Source organism: Prionailurus viverrinus, chromosome B4 (genome assembly GCF_022837055.1).
Source record: "Prionailurus viverrinus isolate Anna chromosome B4, UM_Priviv_1.0, whole genome shotgun sequence".
NCBI lineage: Eukaryota > Metazoa > Chordata > Mammalia > Carnivora > Felidae > Prionailurus > Prionailurus viverrinus.
In genome coordinates this window covers 119,633,949-119,645,452 of record NC_062567.1, presented here as the reverse complement: position 1 = coordinate 119,645,452, position 11,504 = coordinate 119,633,949, and the positions used below count along the sequence as shown (strand labels likewise).

General features: G+C 38.5%; 1 pseudogene; it reads left to right on the top strand.

Moving 5' to 3' along the window:
• Positions 1–6,193: 6,193 nt before the first annotated feature.
• Positions 6,194–6,315, top strand: LOC125171352 (uncharacterized; annotated as a pseudogene).
• Positions 6,316–11,504: the final 5,189 nt, after the last annotated feature.

The following is an 11,504-nucleotide window of genomic DNA, read 5'->3' as shown; positions in this document are numbered from 1 at the left end:
AAATATTATACCTCAGCTGTATAAAATTGTATAGCTTCTTCATTTTCTATAGTTAATTTTTAAAAAGGTGGGCAGGGGTGAGGTGGGAGAACACTCAAATTTTCTAGTTAAAGGATGATGTAACTGGTTTAATATTGTAGAAATACCTCCCCCAAATAGTTCTTTTCTCTGTAATCTGTTTCCTTCTCTTACAAACATTCTTAACTTCAAGGCTTGGACTGTTTTCTTTCTTTCTTTCTTTCTTTCTTTCTTTCTTTCTTTCTTTCTTTCTTTATTCATAAATTTATTTATTTTGAGAGAGACAGAGAGAGTGCGAGTGGGAGTGTTGCATCCACACGACTCCTAAAACAGAATGCTACGGGCACCAGTGACAGTCACAAAAAAGTTTATTGCAATGAGAGGCAAGGCCAACCGATCGGGACGGACACTCTTGACCAGAATGCGGTCACGAACAGCCGGGTACAGAGTTCTTACAGCCGACCACATCGTCTTATCATCACCTGGGAACAAAACAAAGAAATAGTTCCCAGATGGGGGTGGAAACAGTTCAGACATGCCCTTGCCCCAATCCAATCAAACACTAATCCAGTTGATTTTCCTTGAACTTTTGTTCCCTTGATTGATAGGACAAGGCTGTTATCTCTTAATCTACAGTGTTAAAACAAAGCTGTTATTTCTTAAGGCTACAGGTTAGCCCAACACTACAATTTAACACTTACAGGGGGTGGGGTAGAGAAAGAGGGAGAATTTCAGGTAGGCTCCAGGCTGTCAGTGCAGAGCCATGCAAGGCTCCAACTTACAAAACTGTGAGATCATGACCTGAGCAGAATCAAGAGTCAAACATTTAACCAACTGAGCCATCCAGGTGCCTCAGGCCTTGGACTGTTTTATTGGCTCAGAGAAAGGGAAAGGAACTAGCTTTAGATTAAGGAATATAAGAGAGGAAAAAATAGTTTTTCCTCTACCTATTTTAAGTTCTCTGGCTGGGGACTTGAACATGAGACTAACAAAAGACAGATTAATAAGAGAAAAGCAAACAAGTTTATTAATATGTGCATTGAACAGACATATGGGGACACTCACAGATAAACAAATCAAAGTGGTACTTGGAATTTTGGATTATATGCCATTTTAGGCTAAACAAAGGAAACAGGGTTTGGGCCTTTTGGATTAGAGGAGGTAAGGAAAATTCAAGTTATAAGAAGGTGACCTGGTAAAGTATGGTTAGGGAAGATTGTTTAGTAAGATTTGCTATGCAGATTTACTGAGTGCTTGCAGGTTGGTAAGAGTTGTGAAGTATTCCTCTGTCCTGCTTCCTTTTACAAATGGAAATTTCCTTTATAAATGTAGCTGTCCTTTACAAAAGGAAAATTTATATTCTATTTTGGAGTTTTTCCTCTATCTGCTGTTTCTCAATAGCCTTTAGCTCAAAATACTCCATATGCAGTGGCATACTCTGATGCTCTTCAGGAAGAAGGGTACTCTTGGGAAGCCACCTGTTGTCTACTGGTACAGGTTGTGGAAGATGTGGGAGAAGAGATTAGACATCAAGACCCTTGCTTGGCACACAGCCCAAGCTCCCTGCTGAAACTTCAATGTGTCGTAGTTGATTAGAAAAGTGTTAAAAAGGGGCATCTGGAAGGTTCAGTCAGGTAAGCATCTGACCCTTGATTGCGGCTCAGGTTGATGAGGGAGCATAAGGCAAGCTAAGAGCAAAGCACAAGCCAATCCTCCCCTCACCACCACCTCTGCCAGGTGGGATATGTGTGACATTCTTGGACACTCCTGGCTACCCAAGGACAAAGGAAAGGACAGAAAACAAATAGTTAAACTGATGAGTTTCCATCAGTTTACAAATATCTTAGTAAATTACAAGAAAAAGGCAATCTTATCAATAGCCTATCTCCAGGAACTCCCTATTATCTTAATAATGCTTTGCTAGAGGGAAAAACAACCTTAGCTTGACAATACCTAGGCCTCCAGTAAACTGTAAATCCTCTTTAGCATAGGAAAATCTCTTTAAGAAACTTTCTCTTGACTTTACCTCTCCCAACTCCACAGTGTATAAGCAGTCACTCTGCACAACCCCAGTGCAGCTCTTCCTGCCCATGGGTCCTGTCCCTGTGCCTTAATAAAATCACCTTTTTGCACCAAAGATGTCTTAAAGAATTCTTTCTTGGCTGTCAGCTCCAAACCCCCACGAACATCCCAAAATCCCATCGATCAAGGTCATGATCTCATGGTTCATGATATAGTTCGTGAGATCGAGCCCCGCACCAAGCGCTGTTAGTTATCCCAGAGTCTGCTGGGAATTCTCTTTCCCTCTCTGCCCCTCCCCACCAAAAATAAATAAATAAACTTTAAAAAAAAAAAAAGGTGTTAAAAAGACAATTACAGGCCCAAAATGGTGTCACTTAGGCTAAATCTCCAAACAGGGGCTTACTACCTAAACTTCTAGTAGTTTCAACCTCTCCCAGAAATAAGTCTTAACTAATCAGTCAGGTATTTTCTGATAACACCAATGAGGTAATTTGTCACATGGACTCTTTCCATTCCCCAAAGGAATAATGAGGTAATCTACCTAGTAAGACTCCTGCCCTTTCTCCCTAATGGACCGTGACCTTACCTGCAACAATCCTTTCTCCTGCTAATAACATTCTTGTCCCACCCTCCTTCCTATAAAAACCTTCTATTTTGTATGGCTCCTTGGACTCCCCTCTACTTGCTAGGTGTGATGCTTTCCCATTCATGAATCACTACATAAGGCTAATTAGATCTTCAAATTTACTCAGTTGAATTTCTGTTCTTTAATAAAGGGGAAACCATGGTTTGCAGTGAGGAGATAAACCAAATGCAAAGGTGTCCTGGCTTTTTTTAAAGGAGAAAACACCACTCAAGAGTGTCCCTAGGCCTATTCAGAGTGGCTGCAGGTATGATAGAAAAAGATAGGATGAAATAGGCAGAGACAGAACGACTAGGCTCTGAGGTCCCTGGGTGGGGAAAAACACATATTTTGGAACAAGGCTGGGAATGTCTGACAACAGCAACCCCCCCTCAGGGGTAAGGTTCCTCTTAAGAATGTAACAGACACCACCTACTCCCCTTTAGGCATCCTTCAGGAATTTGACAAAAGACCTAACTAAAAATAAGTAGTAGGCCATAAAACATATGACCCACAAGGAATTATATGGCCATGGACCACCCCTCATATGACTGGGGAAAAAAATAGGATAAAATAGGCAGAGAAGGAAAGGATAGGACCTGAGGTCCCTGGGTAGGGAAAAACACATATATTGGACATATGTGTCTGACCACAGCAAACCCCCTCAGGCTTAAGTTTCCTCTTAAGAATGTAACGAATCCCACCTACTCCCCCACAGGTTTCCCTCAGGAATTTGACAAAAGACCTGAGTATGGCCTTAGGCCACCCCTCACACCATGGAATTGAGCCAATCAGAAGTGGACCTCCCAGAACCTAGAGCTATTAGGCCAATAAGGGTGGGACCTGAGAGGGAACAGGGGCCAGGGGAGGACTAACCAAAACCTCATAAAACCCTTATAATACCCCTTACAAAACCCCTTATAATACCCTTGCCTATTATAGCATGGGCATTCACTTTTGAATGTCCCCTCTCCGGAAAGAAAGCTTTCCTACTATTCTTCCTTTCTAATCTTATACTCTAATAAACTCTTGCCTGTTGCTCATTTGTGTCCATCTCTTCATTCTTCAAAGCAGTGAGACAACGGATCCCAGGTATTATGGTAAAAGATCCTGCAACACAGGGACGCAACAATAGTTGACGAGACAGAAGGAGCCTCCCTCGATGGCTTGGATGGAACCAAATCCCCCCTCCTTCATATACTTTTAGAAGTGGAAGGTAATTGAGTGGTAACCTGCCTTGGGGCCACCACGAGGAAAGAGGTGTAGGAGCAAGAAGTGACTTGGCAACCTCTGCCACAGGTCTGACAGAGAAAATGCCTGAGTTCTCCAAGGTCGGGCCAAGTCAGCATTTGTGGATCACTGAGCCCAGTCCAACCAGGAGTACAGGCCAATAGTCTAAATTCTGCACATTCCAACAGCAAATGTCCCCAGGGTCTCCACAGACATTGATTGATATCTAGGATACTAATTTGAGGAGGGTCTCTAAGACCAACAAACATTTCAAAGCCTACAGAAAGATCCACTTTGGGACATAAGGACTTCTTCCCGCTAAGAGGGTACACGGCTTTTCCCATTGAACTCAGACACTCTGAAAAGTAAGAAGGGGAGGAAGGAGGAAATGGCTTTGATGTAGAGTTACAGATTAGATTATTGAATATTTACCCAGCAAGAGACAGTTTAAACAGCACACACTAAGATAACTTTACTTGGCAAGTTTAACTCTTGTGGCATCCCATTTTACTGCTTCCCTTCTCCCTCCAACCAAGTGGGGTGGAGACTAGTGCAAATGTTTAGATCAATTATGAATGAAAGGGACCTACTATTATGGGTCAGAGAGGCTATTATTATACCTGTTTTACAGATGAGAGAATGAGGCTCAGGGATAGTAAGAGGGGATGCGTTATCAAATCTACACTGATTGATTCCAGAGACTCTTCTCTTGAGGAGTTCTCTATCTTCTCCCTGTAAGTCAAATAGGATACTTAATGAAAGGTAAAAGTTTCAGTAATCAATTGATTAACTGAGGTATGTGTACCACCCTAAACTTTTATATCTAGGAAAACGAAAACATCATTCATTCATATACCAAATATGTTTTGAGGGCTTACTATGTGTCAATCCCTGTGCTTAATGCTAGATATATACTGTCAAGAAACTGTGTTTGACAAAATGAAGGTGGTCATCCACTAGGAAGTCATGATCTTTTGCCCAGTTCTTGAGCCTGAGTCAGTTATCAGATCTGGTCCTGGTTGACTGAAGAGGTGGCCAGGTCACCAGGAGGAGGAACCCTGAAACCCCACCACAGGAGTATTCTATAATGATTCTCCCAATCCTTCCTCAAGGGGACATATGGCCATCCACCATGGTGGCTGTGTACTGGAGAAAGAGGAATTCCAAAAGGTATTCGAGGGCTATCAAACGCAGGGGTGGAGTTGACACTGATATTTGGAGATCTGAAGCATTATCATAGGATGGTTTCCTGTGTTGTTTGTGTTTTTTTTTTTAGGCTTTAATTTAACAGGTAGAGCACACATTTAACATATATAACTTACAAATATTTCTTCTTAGAATCTAGATTTCTTTGATGTTATATAATGTGTCATATGTCAAAACAGGGTTTTAATTGGGTTTAGATTTCCTGGAGGAGACCAATGTGGTGCCTAAGAGAAGGTAACACTTCATATAAGGGAATAGCTGACTAAATAACAAGGGTGGTTTTGGTGGTAGATTTGTATAAAATTTCAAGATAACTAATTCTTTAAAAAAGAGAAATAAATACATGGAAGAACATTCCAGGGTTCTGCATGGGAATACTAAATGCCTTAAAAATGTCAACAGCCAGCATTGCAACTGCAGAACACCAAAAAAGACAGAAAAAAAAAAAAATTAAAAGCAGCCACACAGAAAAAACAGATTACCCACCCTTAACTACTGATTTCTAAACAGTAACAGAGGAAACTAGATGAGTGTGGAAGGATAGCTCCAAAGTTTTTACAGAAAACTCTTTTGAGATAAATTGAGAATTTTCAGATAAACTGAGAATCTTTATCATCACTAGACTTTCTCACTAAAACAACATCGAAAGAATGTATTTCAGAAAGAACAATGAGTACAGAAGAAAGATCTGAGATTGAAAAAAGAATGGAGAAGATGAAAACTATAAAACATGTACAGCATTTAATTCAAAACAAAAGAAGTCTATATAACTGGAGAAAAGTCTCATGTGCACGAATTGAAAGATTCACTAGTATCAAGGTGTAATTCTCTCTAAATTGACCTAATGATTTAATGTAATCTCAACCCAAATCCCAAAGACCCTTTTTATGTAGAAATCAAGTTTCCATAAAACTTAAAATTTTATGGAAAATCAAAAGATCCAAATGGTCAACACATTTTTTTAAAAGAAAACAAAATTAGAAGACTCAAATTACCTAATTTCAAGATTTCACATAAAGTTAGAGTATGGTATCTGTGTCAGGAAAGACATGAAGTTTGATGGAATGGAAGAGAGAATCCAAAAATAGGCCCACAGGCTTTGCACAGTGGCAGTATGGTAGCCAATGAGGTTTATCCGAGGCGCGATTATTGCTAATTGAAAACAAAAATAGACCCACAAATAAAAGTCAGCTGATTTTTGAAAAGGTGTCAATTCAGTGGACAAAGCAAAGTCTTTTCTGCAAAATGTGCTATAATTATATACCAAAAAAAAAAAAAACAAGAAAGAAAGAAAGAAAGAAAAAAAGAAAAGAAAGAAAAGAAAAAGAAAAAAACTACTGTGCTTCACACCATATACAAAAATTAACTTAGAATTGATCATAGACTTAAATATAAGAGCTAAACCTAAAAAAAATTTCTAGAAGTGTCGAAGGAAAATATTTATGATCTTGGAAGTGACCAGTGGTTCTTAACCAGGGGTGATTTTGGCCCCAGGGGACACCTGGCAGTGTCTGGATACATTTTTGGCAAATACAACTTTAGATGGGGAATTGCTACTAGGATCTAATGAGTAGAAACCAGGAATGTTGGCAAACACTGTACAATACACAAGGAATCCCTCACATACAATAGAATTATCCATCACCAAATGCTAATAGTGCTAAGGTTGAGAAATCTGGGTTAGGCAAAAGTTTCTCAAAACAGACCAAAAATATGAACCACAAGAGGAAAAAATTGATCAATTGGCCTTCACCAAAGCCTTTTCCTTTGTGTAAAACACTGTTAAGAAATGAAAAAACAAGGCACAGACTAGAAGATAATATTTGTGAAACACATATATGATAAAGCACTTGTATCCACAATATAAAAAGAACTCTCAAAACACAATAGTAAAAAAACAATTCTAAAACGGCCAAAGGATTTGAATACTTTCCTAAAGAAAATATACAGGTGGCACGTGAAAAGATGCTCAACATCATTACTCTATAAGGAAATGCAAATGGAAACCACAATGGGACATTAGCACATATCCAGTAGATTACCAACTGCTGGTGAAACTCTGAAGGAACTGGAACTCCGGAGGAACTGTCAACTGGAATGCAGTTAAAGACACTTTGGAAAACAGTTTGGCAATATCACAGAAAGTTCAACATACACTTATTATATGACCCAGTCATCCCATTCTTTTGTACTTATGCAAGGGAAAGGGAATACATCCACACAAAGATCCATCCAAGAATACCCACGACAGCTTCATTTATATGGCAATAAACCAGAAACAACTGAAATGTTCACCAACTGATGAATGGAGAAACAAATTATGGTACAAACCACACAATGGAAAACCACTCAGAAATAAACATAAAATAACTACTGAGAGATGAAACAACATGAATGTAAGTACAAAAAGACACAAAAAGCTATATACCAGATGAGTTCATTTATACGACATCCTAGAAAAGGTAAAACTACAGATACAAAAAACAGATCAATGATGTCTACAGGCTGGGGGTAAAAGTAGGAAATGACCTCAGAGGGGCATGAGGGAACTTTTTTGGGTGATGGAATAATCCTCTACCATGATTGTGGTGATGGTTATAAAAATGTACATTTTATCAAAATTCATGGAACTGTACATTTTAAAAGGGTTAGTTACATTGTATGTAAATTTTATTTCAATAGGCCTGACCAAAAAGAAAAAAAGAAGGAAGGAAGGGAGGGAGGGAGGGAGGGAGGAAGGAAGGAAGGAAGACACCCTTACAATTGGCTTCATTCAAAAGCATCACACATAGTAAAGTTATAGACTAACATTTAGTGATTGAAGGGAGTTTGGAAGTCTATGAAAACACTACGTTCATAAATATTTTATAGTCTAGGCACCAGAGGGGAGAAATTTGCTCCATCTGCATGGTAATTACAGAAGTAAAATTAAAACACTAGTGAGGTTTCTCAAATGCCACCTGATTGGTGTAACATTTTTTGAAGGCAGTTATCCAGTATCTATTAGAATTAAAATGTGTAGGGTTGCCCAGGTGGCTCAGTCATTTGAGAGACCTACTCTTGATTTTGGCTTAGGTCATCCATCATCCCAGGGTCATTGGATCCAGCCCTACTTTGGGATCCACGCTGAGCACGGAGCCTGCTTAAGATTCTCTCTCCCTTCTGCCCCTCTCCCCTGCTCACACTCTCTCTGTTAAAAAAAAAAAAATAATAATAATAAAATAAAATAAAATAAAATAAAATAAATTAAAATGTGCATACCTTTGACTCAGCAAGTCTACTTCTATTTCATATTTAACCAAAATATGTGCATACACAAAAATTTAAGAACATGTATATTTGCTATGTCATTAAATATGACAGTGAAAAATTATTTTCAAAGTAAGGGATTCATTAAATACATTGCATGAAATTAATTCTGAGGAATACTATGCACCTGTGAAAAAAGAATAGGGTAGATCATATACTATTAACATGGTGATAATATGGGAGAGGCAGTGGTGTAGTGGTACAGCCTGTGGACTCTGGAGCTAGGCTGTCTGGGTTTATACTCCAGCTCTGTTATTTCCTAGCTTTGTGATCCTGGGCAAGTTACTTACTTTCTGTGTCTCAGTCTCATCATCTGCAAAGTGAAGATTATAACTGTTCTACTTTATAGGGTTAAATTAGTTAATATATTTAAAATACTTAGGGGTACCTGGGTGACTAAGTTGGTTGAGTGTCTGATCCTTGATTTTGGCCCAGGTCACAATCTCACGATTGTGAGATTGAGTCCCATATGGGGGTCTGCATCGAGTGTGGAACCTGCTTAAGATTCTCTCTCCTTCTCTTTGGGGCACAAGGGTGGCTCAGTCAGGTAGGTGTTTAACTTTGGCTCAGATCATGATCTTGTGGTTCATGGGTTCAAGCCCCATGTTGGGTTCTGTGCTGACAGCTCAGAGCCTGGACCCTGCTTCAGATTCTGTGTCTCCCTGTCTCTCTGCCCCTCCCCCCGGGCACCCTGTCTCTCTCTCTCTCTCTCAAAAATAAATAATAAAAAATATATAAAAATAAATGATTCTCTCTCTCCCTCTCGCCCCCTGACCCTCTCTCCAGCTCATTTTCTCTCTCTCTCTCTCTCAAAAAAAAAAAAAAAATACTTAGAGCAATGTCAAGAATATAGTGTACACAACAAACACAAAATTTTATTATATTGTTATAATAATGATAATTATTTTGTTGTTATAATGTTGTTATACATTGCTATAATATTGTTATACTACTACTAATTATTATTATTACTACTATTATGGAGAAAGTTTCAAAATCTCTATTAGAGTAAGCTCCATGATTCAGGGACTGTATTTGTTTTACTCATCAGTGTAACCCCAGGGCCTAGCATAGTATCTGACACATAGTAAACCCTCAATAAAAATATTGAGTTATTGAATGATTGATGATAGATTTATAGAGCAAGCTGTAGATCACCATGTATAAGAAGATTTTTAAAAGGCCATTTACTAATGTAACATAGTGTGTCAACCAAACTTCAATTAAAAAGATAAAAGACAACTTAATGGTGAAATGTTTAGGGATGATGTATACTGATCTTTGCAACCTATTTTGAAATACATTAAAAAAATGGATAGTTGAATAGGAATTGGCATAGACACTGGCACATATTTGAATAGATTTGTGGGAAAAAGAGTGAAGGCAACACATCAAGAGTAGAATCTAGGTGGTAGGTACTTGAGTGTTTACTGTCGAATTCGTTTAGCTTTTCTTTTGAATGAAAAAAAGGCTCTGTGTGTGTGTGTGTGTGTGTGTGTGTGTGTGTTGTGTGTGTGTTTATATTCAGTAGGGAAGAGATCTTTAGGGTTTCTGAGCAGAAATGCTTGTGACATTCCAAGTGGAACAAAGTGTTTTATCTTGTGGAACCCTCCTAGGCATTCCACAGTTGTTAACATCTGAGCACTTTGTCCCCCACGGGCCACAGAGCTTCCTAATCACTATGACAACCACAAATGTCCTCACATATTTCCAAATGCCTAAGTGTTGACAACCAGAATCCATAGCAAACTGGTAACAAATGATTACTTCTTTGCGATTCATTTAAGGGGAGTGGTGGAGTGAGAGGGACCAGGTAAGAAATATTATTTACACTGAATTTTAATAAAACGTGCTGAAACTTAAAATTAAATCTGCAAAAAAAAATAGTCTGGAAGAATATGCATCACTATGTTAACAATGGTTACCCCTTGGGAGTGGCAGCAGGACCTTCAAGGGAACAAAGTCTTTAACTTTTTACTATATACACTTCTATTGTTTTTATTTTTGTAAGCATGAATTATTTTGGAACAATAAAAAGTAAAGGTCAATTTGCAAAAGAAAAAAGCAAGGTGAAACGTTTATAGAGAAACAAAAACAACAGGAAGAGCTATAAGAGATTTTGTCTTCTTTGGCCTATTCTATACTAAGAATACAACACTTTTCATGATAAGAAAACTGAACTCTAATTAAAACAAAAACAATTTACAATTCATAGAAAAGCAAAGCAAACACATTTGATTCTTAGCCATATTTTTTTAGCAATTTATCTGCACAGACAGTAATCCATTGGTAATTTTTCACCAGAAAGAGAATAGCTTTATCAACAGGTGCTGTTCTTATCATACTCTTGCTACTATGATCATTGAAGCCTTACTGATGTGCTCCCTGGAATGGGGCCATTTTGGAAATTATCATTGAGGATGATGCCACTTAGTGGTGAAACATGCTGACTCTTTGTTGTCAAAATCTGTAATTTGGACAAGTGACTTAGACAAATTTTAGGACCATGTCTGAATCATTCATTCATTCATTTTACAAACCTTTGCTGAGTCTCTAAACTAACAGAACAGAACCTAATAGAATAGAACCTAATAGAGCCCAGAGAGAATTTGAAGAAGTATCAGGAACAGACCCTGCCCTAAAAAATGCTTATAGTCTTGTTCAAGACACAAATACATACTTGAGAATTTCAATGAAATCATGATGCAATGTTGAGTACCATAAAACCATGCAACCTCACACTTATAGAAGATCTTAACAGTAGTCTGGTTCAAACCAGTGAGGTGATTAATGCCAAATAAGGGATACAGAATTTATGAGCAGAAGAGATTGATTGAGCATTGTAGTGTTTTCTGAGGTTCCAGCCTGGGAGACCGAGAGGGTAATGGCACCCCTAACGGGCACAGAATTTAAAACAGGGAGATGATTTAGGCACTAAGATGATGTCATCTGTTTTAGACTCTGAATATGAAGGAACAACAAGACATTATGTCACCTATTCTCCATTTGCTCCTGGAGTCATTTCCCATACCCTCTGCTGACCCCATAGATGGCTTTACCAAGCTTCTCCTAATCTCTGGCTTCAACCAATGGGAGG